Source organism: Lactuca serriola, chromosome 3, assembly GCF_051521515.1.
Source record: "Lactuca serriola cultivar US96UC23 chromosome 3, Lser_US96UC23_V15, whole genome shotgun sequence".
NCBI classification, from domain to species: domain Eukaryota; kingdom Viridiplantae; phylum Streptophyta; class Magnoliopsida; order Asterales; family Asteraceae; genus Lactuca; species Lactuca serriola.
Window position 1 is genome coordinate 87725152 of NC_136410.1, and position 13053 is coordinate 87738204.

At 44.1% G+C, this 13053-nt stretch overlaps 1 non-coding gene across 1 annotated transcript; it reads right to left on the bottom strand.

Annotated features, from left to right (window-relative positions):
• Window positions 1-2113: 2113 nt before the first annotated feature.
• Window positions 2114-2220, bottom strand: LOC145096426 (small nucleolar RNA R71). Its single transcript, XR_013703835.1, has one exon. It is a non-coding gene; the product is annotated as a small nucleolar RNA R71 (small nucleolar RNA).
• Window positions 2221-13053: the final 10833 nt, after the last annotated feature.

Below are 13053 nucleotides of genomic sequence, written 5' to 3' on the forward strand. Positions count from 1 at the left end.
CCTCATTTTCTCTTTTTAATAAATCGATTTGATATCGGAGAAATTTAATAGTAGTTTCACAAGATGGAGTACATGAAATTTTATTTACCGGAATTGATGTGGAACTCTTTTTTTTGTTTTTTTTGTTTTTTTTTTGTTTTTTTTAATGGATGAAAATGGAATTTAAAAATAAAAAGAAATTGAATTTGGGGTTGAAATTGTCAATTTGCGAAATTATAAACCGAGAGGGACAACTTATGTTTCTATTTTTCGAAGGTAAGACACAAAGGGTGTTCTAGATGAGTTGGTAAGGCGCTGGGGCAATGACCTTGAGGTCCTGGGTTCGATCCCTGGCACCTCAACTTCGCTTCCTCTTTTTTATGAAAGGGCTGCTGTGCGAGGTTGCTGCTTGCGAGGCCGAGGATCCGAGCCGTACACACCGAGGCACACACTCTGAGCCGCACACTGAGGCTGCTGAGCCGCACACACCGAGGCCGCACTCCTTCAACCAGCAGCACACCTTCAACCGGGCCGCACACCTTCAACAGATTCGCAAAAAAACGATGTTTTTCACCCTTTTTTGCTCTAAAACTGAATCAAAAACTCATTTTTATGAAAAATGCAAAGAAGTAACCCCCCTTATTTTTGCGAGATCTATCCAAAAACGCTATTCTCTTTTCAAAATCAGATCAAGTAAGCTCCAGATCAGACAAAATTGATTGATACAACCTTGCTCTGATACCAATTGTAAGTCCCCAAAATTGCTTGTGTGTCAATCAGATCCAATTGATGGTGCGGAATCCCAATCAATTGGATGATGTTAGATCAATATAGAAGAGAATGAGAAGAAGAAGAAGATTAAGAATCTAATGATGTATTGATGAAATTGAGTGATGCTCCATACAATAGATTCTCTCTCACACACACTTCTTCTCTAGTTTCTCTCTCTACTCTTCTTAACCGTACACTCCCACATGCACTCCTTAATTTATATGGACCTCCAGCCATACACATGTGTACAGCCGCACACACAAACCGCAAACACATGCAACATTACATAAAAATATATTTTCCTAGAAAAACAAAGTATAATCCATATTTTGGACCCAACAGTGTGTTATTTTATAATTAAAAGTAGGTTTAAAACTAAGTGAGTTTGCACACATCAAGTTTTTGACGCCGTTGCCGGTGAACGGTTCTAAAATTAACATTAAATTCTAATTTAATCGATCCTTTGTGTGAGATTTATCTTATACAAAGTTATTTAAAAGGTAATTCAGTCAGTAAAATTAGTTTTAATAAAATTCCGTTTTTAGAGTAACTAGAAATTTTTTTCTGTTTTTGCGTTGAACTCGCCGAGTGCACTCGTGCCGACTCGGCGAGTACATCGCTGTTACAGCTTTAATTTTTTATTTTATTTTTGTTCTTTTTACGCGTTTTTTGTTTTGTTTACAGTTGTTTCATGACCCGAGGATCTGATATACCTCTGGTCCCTCCTCTTGAACACCCGAAATCCGCACTAAGGAGGAGCAAAGGCAAAACCGTCGGAGAATCCGCTTCTTCAAAGAACTCGCCACTCAAAAACCTCAAGTCCGTTTTCAGCAAGAAGGGAAGCAGCAAATCAAGAGCATCCAGTGCCTCTTTAACAATCGGCGACCCAATTCAAGAAGATATCAAGTACGAGACCGAGGAAGAAGAAGAGCCCACATACGAGCAAGACTCCGAGTTTGAAGACGATTTAGCTATCACTATGGATAATATCGATGAAGTCTCCATGGGGGAATGGAAGAATAGGATGCGCGATGACACCGGCCCGGGACTTGTGTAGCCCGTAATTCCCGCGACCGCTACTTTCGAACTAAAAGGCCATATTCTCGCTCAACTCAAGGAGATTCCTTTTTATGGGAAGGATCACGAGGACGCCTACAAGCACTTGCACGAAGTGAATGATGTGGCTGACTACTTCAATGTACCCAATGTTCCACGCGAGACCCAGCTTCTTTGCATGCTTCCAGTCACGTTTAAAGGTGCTGCAAAGGATTGGCTAAAGTCACTTCCTCCCGGATCGGTCACCACATGGGCCAAGATGAAAGAAGAGTTCATAGACCACTTTTGCCCGCCCTCCAAAATAGCCAAGCTAAAGAAAGCCATTGCCAACTTCGAGCAACAACCCGGTGAATCTCTTTATGAAGCTTGGGAAAGGTACAAGAGCTTGCTTAGAAATTGCCCACACCATGACCTTAATAGCCAACAAGAGGTCTCCATTTTCTATGATGGAGTCAATGTCACCACAAGGCAATTGCTCGATTCTCAAGGCCCGCTAACGAAGAAGGCGCCCCCGGTAATCAAGGAGTTAATTGAAAAATTCTCTAAGCACTCTAGAGAATACCGCAATCCAAGAAACGAAGTAAGTCGGGGGGTAGTGAACTCGGCAAATGATAGCATGGCGGCGGTGATAGCTAAGCTTGATAGTCTAGATAGAAGAATGACAAAAATGGATCAAACAATCCATGCTATTCGGGTTGGATGTGAGAATTATAGAGGGCCCCATCTCACAAAGGATTGTGATTTGGATGAGAATGGAAACAAGAAGGCTCAAGTATTCTATTCAAGTGGCGATAGATACGAAGAGAATTGGCGGAAACCGAAGAAGGAATGGCTCCCATACGAAGAATATAAGAAGGCTAAAGAGGAGAAATACAAGCAGAAGGGGAGGGGATTTTATCAAAAGGAAGAACCGGTAGAAAAGAAAGCTGATTTAGAAGAATTATTCACTAGATTCATAGCCGCAGCCGAAAAGAGACACAATGATCACGATGCTGCAATACACGAGACCAGAAATATGCTAAGAAATCAGCAGGCATCCATTCTCAACATTGAGAAACAGTTGGGACAGCTTGCACACCAAGTGAATGAAAGAAGACCGGGTCAACATCCAAGTAATACCGAAACCAATCCGAGAATGGAGAATGTGAGTGCAGTGACCTCCAGCAATGAAGAAATTTTCACACATGCACAGAGGATCTCCAAGAGGAAGACAGAAAAGACAGAAGAGTCGACTCCAGCTAAACCCGACCAGACTCGCCGAGTCCCTCTAATGGACTCGACGAGTCCATGCGTAAATGACAAAACTGTCAGTTCATTAAAGCCATATAATCCTCCTTTGCCATTCCCAACCAAAGCCATGCCTGTGGAAAAAGTTGAAGCCTATAGAGGCTTTATGAAGCATGTTAAAGCCATACAAGTCAATGTGCCATTTGTAGAAACGATGCTCACAACACCCAAGTACTTCAACTTACTAAAAGGTCTCTTTGCTGCTAGGAAAGACTTGGCTGAAGTCGCAGAGATAATATTGAGTGAGCTACCCGAAAAGAAGGGCGATCCGGGGAGTATTATAATTCCGTGCCAGTTTGGAAACACATTTGTCACTCAAGCGTTGACTGACTCGGGTGCAAGCATCAATCTGATGCCTTTCTCTTTCTTTAAGAAGTTGAATTTACTGTAGCCAAGACCGGTAAACATGAAGATCCATTTGGCAGACAAGACAACAATTCATCCACGAGGCGTTTGCGAGGATCTTCTCATTAAAGTTGATAAGTTCATTTTTCCAGTAGGCTTTGTGGTGGTTGACATGGAAGAATACCCCGAAATTCCGATTATTTTGGGGAGATCATTTTTAAACACCGCATGTGCTTTAATTGATGTATGTGAGTCCACATTAACGTTGATGGTAGGTGACGAGTCCGCAATGTTCAGAGCCGTACCAGAAGCCAAGCAAGAAGAGGAAAGAAAAGAAGAGATCTCATTTATCCATTTGGATGATGAGATACTACAAAAAGAACTTGCACTTTTGCAAGAAGAAGATCCAAGTAAGTTTTTGCTACATTCTGGAGAGGATGGAGATGTTAACAAGGACTTGGAGGGGATAGAAAAGCTACTAGAAGAAGCCTACTCGGAAAACACAGAGGAAATAGTGAAATACGATCTGACTCGCCGAGTCACTTTACTGGACTCGACGATTCCAGTCGAAATTTCCAACACCTTGGACGATTTAGATCTGCTTGTTGCTAGTTCTCTGTATATGCTGGAATTGGATATTTTTCATGATTCTTTAGAAGAACAAACAGCAGAAGGAGAAATGGATACAGAAGTTCAACATGCCCATATAGCATGTCTTGATGCAATTCCGCTTGAAGATGGGGTAAGCACAGAAAAAGAGGAGAAGGAAAAGGATAGGAGAGTGGAGGCTGATCAACCATTCGTTACCAAACCTAGAGCACAAACTTTCACAAAATATGAAGTAATTAAGTTTGAGAAAAAGGAGGTGCAAGAGAAGGTGAAAAAGAATGGGGTGAAGAAGAAAAAGAGGAGAAGGGAAGCCCAAGCAGCTGAGGATGATGCTGTAAAAAAGAAGAGAGAGGAATCAAAACGGGCTTACAAAAAGAAGATTCACGCTTACAAAACGAAGTACAAACCACAAAAGATTAGGCGTGCATTCCCGATGCTAGAAGATGACGAGACGTAGATGGGAAGGAGTCCAGCTAACGACTCCTTAAAAAGAAGCGCTTGGCGAGAGGCAACCCGTTATTTAGAGTTTGCTTTCTTTTACCTTTTTAGTTTTGTTTGAATTTTTTTTCGTTTCTTAGAATTTTAATCTTCCAAATCATCGGACATGTCTGCTTCAGAGTGCGTATGGACTAAGTGTGGGGTGGAATAAATTTTCTTTTCTAAATAAATGACAAAAACTTTATACTTTTTGAATCTTTTGCAAGAGACTCGCCGAGTCTGACCATGACTCGACGAGTCCATTTAGATTTCAGAAAAGAATAACATCGCGACCAGACTCGCCGAGTCTTACCCTGACTCGACGAGTCAGAATTATTTACAAAAAAAAATAATAATGAAATTACTTTGCAACCGGTAACGAGGGTTTTAACCCTAATGAAATCAGTTTCTTTTTCACAACACACTCGCCGTGCGCCTCCCTCCAACTTTTTCTCTCAAGCATTCATCTTCTTCAATTCTTCTTCCATTGTTCTTCAAGTTTTTCAAGTTCTATCATGAAAGGTAATTAATTTCTTCCTATTTTCTGTTAGAAGCATGATTTTAAGATGATCTAGGGTAGTAATTTCATAGAAAACCCAATTTTGAAGAATAGTGAACTTCTAGGGTTTCAATTTTTCATGAATTATGTTGTTTTGCATGACTATTCTTGCTCTAATACCTTATAGACATGCCCCTAGACAAAACCCTTGAAGTAATTTTGAGATTTCATGGTTCAGTTTAGACCGACTCGCCGACTGACTCGCACAGTTCTTGTGACTCGCCGAGTTGTTCATGGACTCGACGAGTCGAGTCGGGGACACAGGAGTGACTTATTTTAATGATTTTCTGTGTTTTTTGGGTTTTATGTTCTTTGTTTTTCAGGGAAAATGTTTCACAGGGGGCAACGTTCAAGTGGACGCCAAGGAGATTTTCCTTGGTTAAATTTCCCTCAAATCGAGTCTGCTTCTACCATGACGAGGTGGAAGAAGAAATTAGCTGATGTAAGGAAGAAAGAAATTTACGTGCCCAACAGAATTGATTGGGGTTGGTTGCAAGGTGTGCGCTATAAAGAGGAGTTGGCTCCTTATCTTTTAAAGGAGTTTGTTTATGAGGGAGAGACAATGATATGCGATGGGTGGAGCCGGGTTTTCCATATTCAAGAGCCGGTGTACCGGGAGCTTTGCCTGGAGTTTTTCTCCACGGTATCTTTTCGTGGGGGAGATGACTGCTATCACCCGACGAGTGTCAGTTTCTGTCTTGGGGGCGAGTTTCATCAGTGCTCCGTGGTTGATCTCGCTTGTCGGATGGGTATTTATGACCGGTCATTGGTCTCGACCACTATTTTCCGTGCATTCATGGAACGCTCTCACAAAGTGTTCCCCGATGGAGTGATGAGCACGGGTTGGTGGAATACGATTGCCAACAAAGTGTAGATTTCGAAATCAGCCCAGGAGGGAAGCATTCGGTCGCCTACACACCGCCTTATCTACCGCCTTATTTCCACCACCATTAACCAAAGGAAGGATGATGACAAGGTTTCTAACCTTGATGTGTTCTATTTATGGAGCAGTATCACACCCGATACTTTCTGCAATATTCCTTGGTGTTTAGCTTCATACTTGGCGGAGGGTGCGGTCAAAGACCGCAAGACATCGAAGATTAATGGTGGAATGTTTGTCACACGGCTCGCTAATTCGTTTGGGTTGATGACCCGTGGCGCGTGGAACTTGATGACTATGATTCCTACCCCTCCATTCAATCCTATTCTTTTTAGGAGGGCTAGGATCATTGAGGACTATGGTGGTGGTCATTATGATATCTCGCATGATGATCCTGTTGTTGGTCCCGAGGCGCCGGGAAGGAGGGTCCGGTCGAGGCGAGAGCGCGATGTAGAGGAGGAACCGCCGGTGATTCCGGTAGACAATGATGAGGTACCAATGGATTGGTACAATGTTGAGATGTGGCGGTTACAAGATCAAATGGCGCGGGGTATCAACTTTAGCAATCAATCACATATTCGACTTTTTGACCACTTCAACATTCCGCATATCGATGGTGGTGACTTCCCGTATATTCCGTCGTGGGAAGAGGTGATCAATGCGAGAAGGAGCGGTGCGAGTGGAAGTGGAGCGGCGCTGGATCATGACGATGATGAGGAGGATTAGTTTCTTTGTGTTTTTATTGAACAATTTTTATTTTTATTTTTGTTCTTATTTGGTGTGTTTGGAATTTGTTAAAACTTTTTACTGTTTGGCTTGATGTTTGATTACCTTGATTATTTTTCAAAATTGAATTAGCAGTGCTTGCATAGAAGGGTTAGAGTTATAGAGTCAAGAGGGTTATAAAGAGTGAAAGAGAGTCAAGGAAGGGAAGCGTTAGAGTCAAAGTGTCGAGTCCGGTCCTTAGGGACATGAGCGAGTGAGTCCAGAAGTGAGGAGAAATTTTGAAGATTTATTAGAGGCTGGAACAAATGCAGAATATCATTTTTTTCGTCCAGCGGTCTACTTGTCGAGTGCAATAAACTGACTCGACGAGTCGACTTGTAATCTCACATATTCGAAGATGTCCGCGCTTATACTCAACGAGTTGCATATATGACTCGACGAGTCATTCATTTTTATACCGTGAGGACTGCTGATTTGATGTTGATGAGTGTACCACTTGACTACTTATTCTTCCATATCGATTCTTGAAGATCTTACACTGTTCCCCCTGCATATTTGGAGCTGCCACACGAGATTTTGATACCCAAGTCATGGATGAGTTGTTCCCATGGCTGAAGTCAATTGAAGATGGAGCTGAAGAGAAGAGTATCAACCTATCGACTGCTATCCCATGGGAGTTTGTTCCAATTCCCTCTATATATTTGCCTTTTTATAGTATGCAATGAGGGCATTTCATAAAATAAGTGAGGGGTAGGGGGTTGGTCACATGTCACATATTAGAAAATTTAGAATCTTAATTTAGGCTAATTTTTAAAAAAAAATTTATACCAAAAACATTACTTAGGACTTAATTTGGAAAATTTTGGTAAAAGCAAATTAGGATTCTATGTTAGAATTGTGTTGATGATTGCATGAAAACCCAAATGTTTAGTTGAGCCTATACACGTTCTAGTGCATTCGTGGCTTCCTTATTCTAGTGAAATCATGGGACAAAAACACGACCCCACTCAGCCCGAGGGATGCAATATGTTTAGTAGCCTAAACCTGAAATGTATCCAGGAAAATTATTATCGTTAGCCAATAAAGGTTGAGGTTGAGCGCCCCTGCTTAAGCATGTAGGTTTATTGTGTGAAAAAAGAGAGGTAGATGTAAAAAAAAAAAGAGAGAGAATTGCAAGAAAAGTTGAAGAATTTTGGAGAAAATAAAATGAAGATCAAAAGATCAAAATTCCAAGAAATTCAAAGAGTTGAAGATACCAAAAATCAATAAAGGTGGTGAATTCAAAGAGATTAAAGATCAAATTATCAAGAAAGTGAAGAATTCAAAAAAGCTCCATAGTGGTATCGAAAAGTTGTAATTCTAGATTATGTATGCTTGGGTTGCTCATCTAAAAATACCTTGAGGGTAAGAGGTTTTATGCGGATGGATTCAAAGGGTTGTATAAAATGAGCATAGTTCGGGGTGAGTGGGCGAATGTTTATGAGGATTGTGAGTATTTGGAATATGGGGGTTCTTTAGGAAAAATTTAGGCACAAATGTATGCGTTGCGGTCTTGGCATAATGGCTTGGTTAGATTGGAGTTGTCATATGTGATTATAATGTTTTAAAATTCAGTTTTGCTTGGGGGCAAGCATGTAACAATGGAAATTTTTAAACAAATTTTTCATTTCAAAATAAAGTGTTTTCATCCAAAACAATGCATAAACATTCAATGTGTCATATCATAATACAAATCATATGAATCCCAAGATCATAAATCATCTATCAGTGTGTACAGATCACGCCGGCGCCTTCCCACGGTCCTCGCTAGTACCTGAAACACATACACAACAACTGTAAGCATAATTGCTTAGTGAGTTCCCCAAAATACAACTTACGCACATACGCCTTTCCAGGCCCTGACCTTCCGGTCCCTGTGTCTCAGGGGACTTCCGTCCCTGCTGGGTAAACCTTCCGGTCCTACCCACGCCAACCCTTCGGTCCACATTACAATGCCTTCCGGCCCATAACATAATGCCTTCTGGCCCACATTAAGCATATCATACATAGCACATATAACAATTAACATATCACATTTAGCACATATGTCTCATATCATATCCGACCTTCCGGTCACACAATCAAACCCTTCCGGGTATAGTATAGTGAGAAGATTCACCTCGTGAATATCGATAGCTATCGAATCCCGGAATCACTCGTGCTCGATCCTCCGAGCTACAATCTCCCTATAACATCATACATCTCTTATTAACACTTTTATCTTCTAAGCTTGACTATACCTAAGAAGTCAAACACAAGTCAACTCTGGTCAACGGTCAACTTTGACCGGACTCGGCGAGTGCACAAGGGCAACTCGGCGAGTCTAGACGTTTTCACCAACTCTCTAGGATTCCCTTCTTACACGTCGAGTACTTCCCCTGACTCGCCGATTTCCACCTGGGAGAATCGCGGGGCCACCCCGACTCAACTCGCCGAGTCTCAAGAACAACTCGGCGAGTCCCAGCTCGACTCAGTCCACCTGTCAACCCTCTCTAACTCGCCCTGACTCACTGACTCAACCCATGACTCGACTGGACCACTCACTGGCCGATCCAAGGCAATCTTCAAGCTACTCGCCGAGTCTGCTCATCGGACTCGGCGAGTCCATGCCATGCAATCACTCAAACTCGCTTCTAAGGTCAGATATGTTCCAACAATTCATAGATCTAGCCTTCCTAGACTGATTCACCACGTAAAGCCCCAAACTTGGTGCACATACAACCTCTATATGACCATATATGAAGGATTATCAACAAATATCACTACTCAAGGTCATAACCTCCATTGCTCTTCATAAAGCTTGATGAATGAGGCTCTCTGGACCTCTATGGATCCAGATCCAAAGCCTCATCACTAGCAAGGGACTATTTGGCCATCCAATCAACCCAACAAAGGTCACAAGAAACCCTAAAACCAAATATACTTCACAAAACAGAAGATGAGCCAAAATCATACCTTTAGATCGAAGATCTAAGCTTCAAATCCACAGAATAACAACCTCCTTTGCCTCCTCTTGGCTAGAACCTCCCTCTTCTTTGCTAAACAACACACAAAGGTCAAGAAATGCTTCCTTTCTCTCTCAAATCGCTAAAGCACTCTAGGGTTTCTCTCTATGGACTGTTGGGTACAAATGACGGCCATAAGGCCCTTTAAATAGGTCCCAAACCCGAGAAATTAGGGTTTCATTAAACAGCGCGAACTTGCCGAGTCCATATCCTGGACTCACCGAGTCCAGACGAATCCTGCGTCCAGAATCGTGACCCTACTCGGCGAGTCTGAGCTCCAACTCGCCGAGTCCCCTCTCAAAACACCAAAAATCAAAACAATAAAGATACCTGGAAATCCGGGCTGTTACAATTCTCCCCCACTAGAACTAGACTTCGCCCTCGAAGTCTCGCTCTGAAAATAGCTCTGGATGCTGCTCCCGCATCTTGCGCTCCAGCTCCCAGGTCATCTCCGATCCCTTACGGGGTTGCCACTGAACCAACACCATAGGTACCTCCTTGTTCCTCAGAACCTTGATCTTCCGATCCCTGATGTCCACTGGCCTCCCGGCATAATTCAGGCTCGCATCCACCTGAATATCCTCTAATGGAACCACTGCCGACTCATCGGCTATACACTTCCTTAATTGCGACACATGAAAAGTGTCGTGGATCTGCCCCAGCTCTACTGGCAACTCCAAACGATAGGCTACCCGGCCTACCCTTGCAATCACACGAAATGGCCCAATATACCGGGGTCCCAACTTGCCCCTCTTCCTGAATCGAATCACTCCTTTCCAAGGAGAGACCTTCAGGAGAACGAAGTCGCCGACCTGAAACTCAAGCTCGGACCGGCGTCTGTCTGCATAACTCTTCTGTCGGCTCTGGGCGGTCAATAACCTCTGTCTGACCTGCTGAATCTGCTCTGTCGTCTGAAGCACGATCTCTGTACTGCCCATCACTCTCTTCCCAACCTCTCCCCAACAAATGGGGGTCCGACACCTCCTACCATACAACAGCTCAAAGGGTGGCATACTAATGCTCGAATGATGGCTGTTGTTGTAGGAAAACTTTGCCAAGGGTAAATACGCATCCCAGCTACCCCCGGAATCTAACACACATGCTCGAAGCATGTCCTCAAGCGTCTGAATCGTCCGCTCGCTCTGGCCGTCTGTCTGGGGATGATATGCGGTACTAAAATGCAATCTAGTACCCAACTCCTCATGGAAGTAAAACGCACATCACAGTCCGAAACAATCGAGATCGGCACCCCATGCCGAGATACCACTTCCCTCACATATATCTTCGCCAACTTCTCCGCTGAAGAACTCTCACTGATGGCAAGGAAGTGAGCGCTATTCGTCAACCTGTCCACAATCACCCAAATTGCATCAACTCCTCTGGCAGTCCTCAACAATTTGGTGATGAAATCCATAGTGATCTGTTCCCACTTCCATTCGGGAACCTCCAATGGCTGCAACTTTCCATGCGGTCTCTGGTGCTCGGCCTTAACCCTGCGGCAGGTCAAACACCTCTCAACAAACCAGGCTACGTCCCTCTTCATACAGGGCCACCAATATTCTCTCCTCAAATCTAAATACATCTTCGTGGCCCCCGGATGGATCGAAAATTTCGACCGATGAGCCTCCTCCATCAAAGTAGTACGCGTACCGCCCACAAACGCTACCCAAATCCGACCCTGAAAAGTCATAAGCCCTCGACCATCCGTAACGAACTCTGAAACCAATCCAACGACCCGTTCCCTCTTCTGCATCTCCGATCGCACAGCCTCGGCCTGTGCCCCACGAATGGCATCTAATACCGGAGCTATCACGGTCAATCTCAAACATACATCTCGCAGTGGAGTGCTCTCTGCCCTGCGGCTCAACGCATCGGCTACCACATTAGCCTTCCCTGGGTGTTACAGGATCTCACAATCATAATCCTTGACCACATCCAACCACCTCTTCTGACGCATATTTAGGTTGGGCTGATCCATCAAGTACTTCAAACTCTCATGGTCCGTGTATATCGTACATCGAACCCCATACAAGTAGTGACGCCAAATCTTGAGAGCGAACACTACTGCCCCCAACTCTAGATCATGTGTGGGATATCTCGTCTCATGAGGCTTCAGCTGCCTCGATGCATATGCTATAACATGACCCCTTTGCATCAACACCGCACCCAGCCCCAAAATTGATGCATCACAATATACTACAAAATCCTCCATCCCTTCCGGGAGAGCTAATACCGGGGCTTCGCACAACTTTTGGCGAAGTGTCTCAAAGGAGGTCTGCTGCTCGGGACCCCATGAGAATGCGACACCCTTCCGGGTCAATCTGGTGAGCGGCACTGCGATCTTGGAGAAATCCTTGATAAATCTCCGATAATACCCTACCAACCCAACGAAGCTCCTGATCTCAGATGGTGACTTCGGCACCTCCCAACTCATCACCGCCTCAACCTTGGCCGGATCGACCAGAATCCCTTCCTGGTTAACGAGATGTCCTAGGAACTGGAACTCCCGCAACCAGAAATCACACTTGGAGAACTTTGCATAAAGCTTCTCTGATCTCAAAACCCCAAGGACCTCCCTCAAATGCTCCTCATGCTGCTCTCTGGATCTCGAATACACCAGAATATCATCAATAAATACAATCACCGACCGATCCAACATCGGCCTGCATACCCTGTTCATGAGATCCATGAACACAGCCGGAGCATTGGTGAGCCCAAAAGGCATCACCACAAACTCATAATGCCCATATCGCGTCCTGAACGCTGTCTTCTGGACGTCCTCATCCCGCACTCTCACCTGATGATATCCCGACCTCAAATCGATCTTGGAAAACCAAGATGCTCCCTGCAACTGATCGAATAAATCGTCGATCCTCGGTAACGGGTAACGGTTCTTGACCGTTAGCTTGTTCAACTCCCGGTAATCAATGCACATCCGATGTGAACCATCCTTCTTCTTGACAAACAGAATAGGTGCTCCCCACGGTGAGTTGCTCGGCCGAATGAATCCCTTCCCCAGCAACTCCTGAAGCTGCGAGGATAACTCTTGCATCTCTGGAGGTGCAAGACGATAAGGCACCTTAGCGATAGGCGCGGCCCCGGAACCAAATCAATACGAAACTCCACTTGCCTCACAGGAGGTACACCCGGCAGCTCCTCGGGAAAAACATCTGGAAACTCACGCACCACCGGAACCTCCTCAACTGAACTCGGTCTCTCGGAAGCCACCCGCGTATCCATCACATACGCCACAAAACCCTTACAGCCCTGCTGTAGACACTGTCTCGCCCTAGCGGCCGAACAGAAAGTTGATCCTGAAC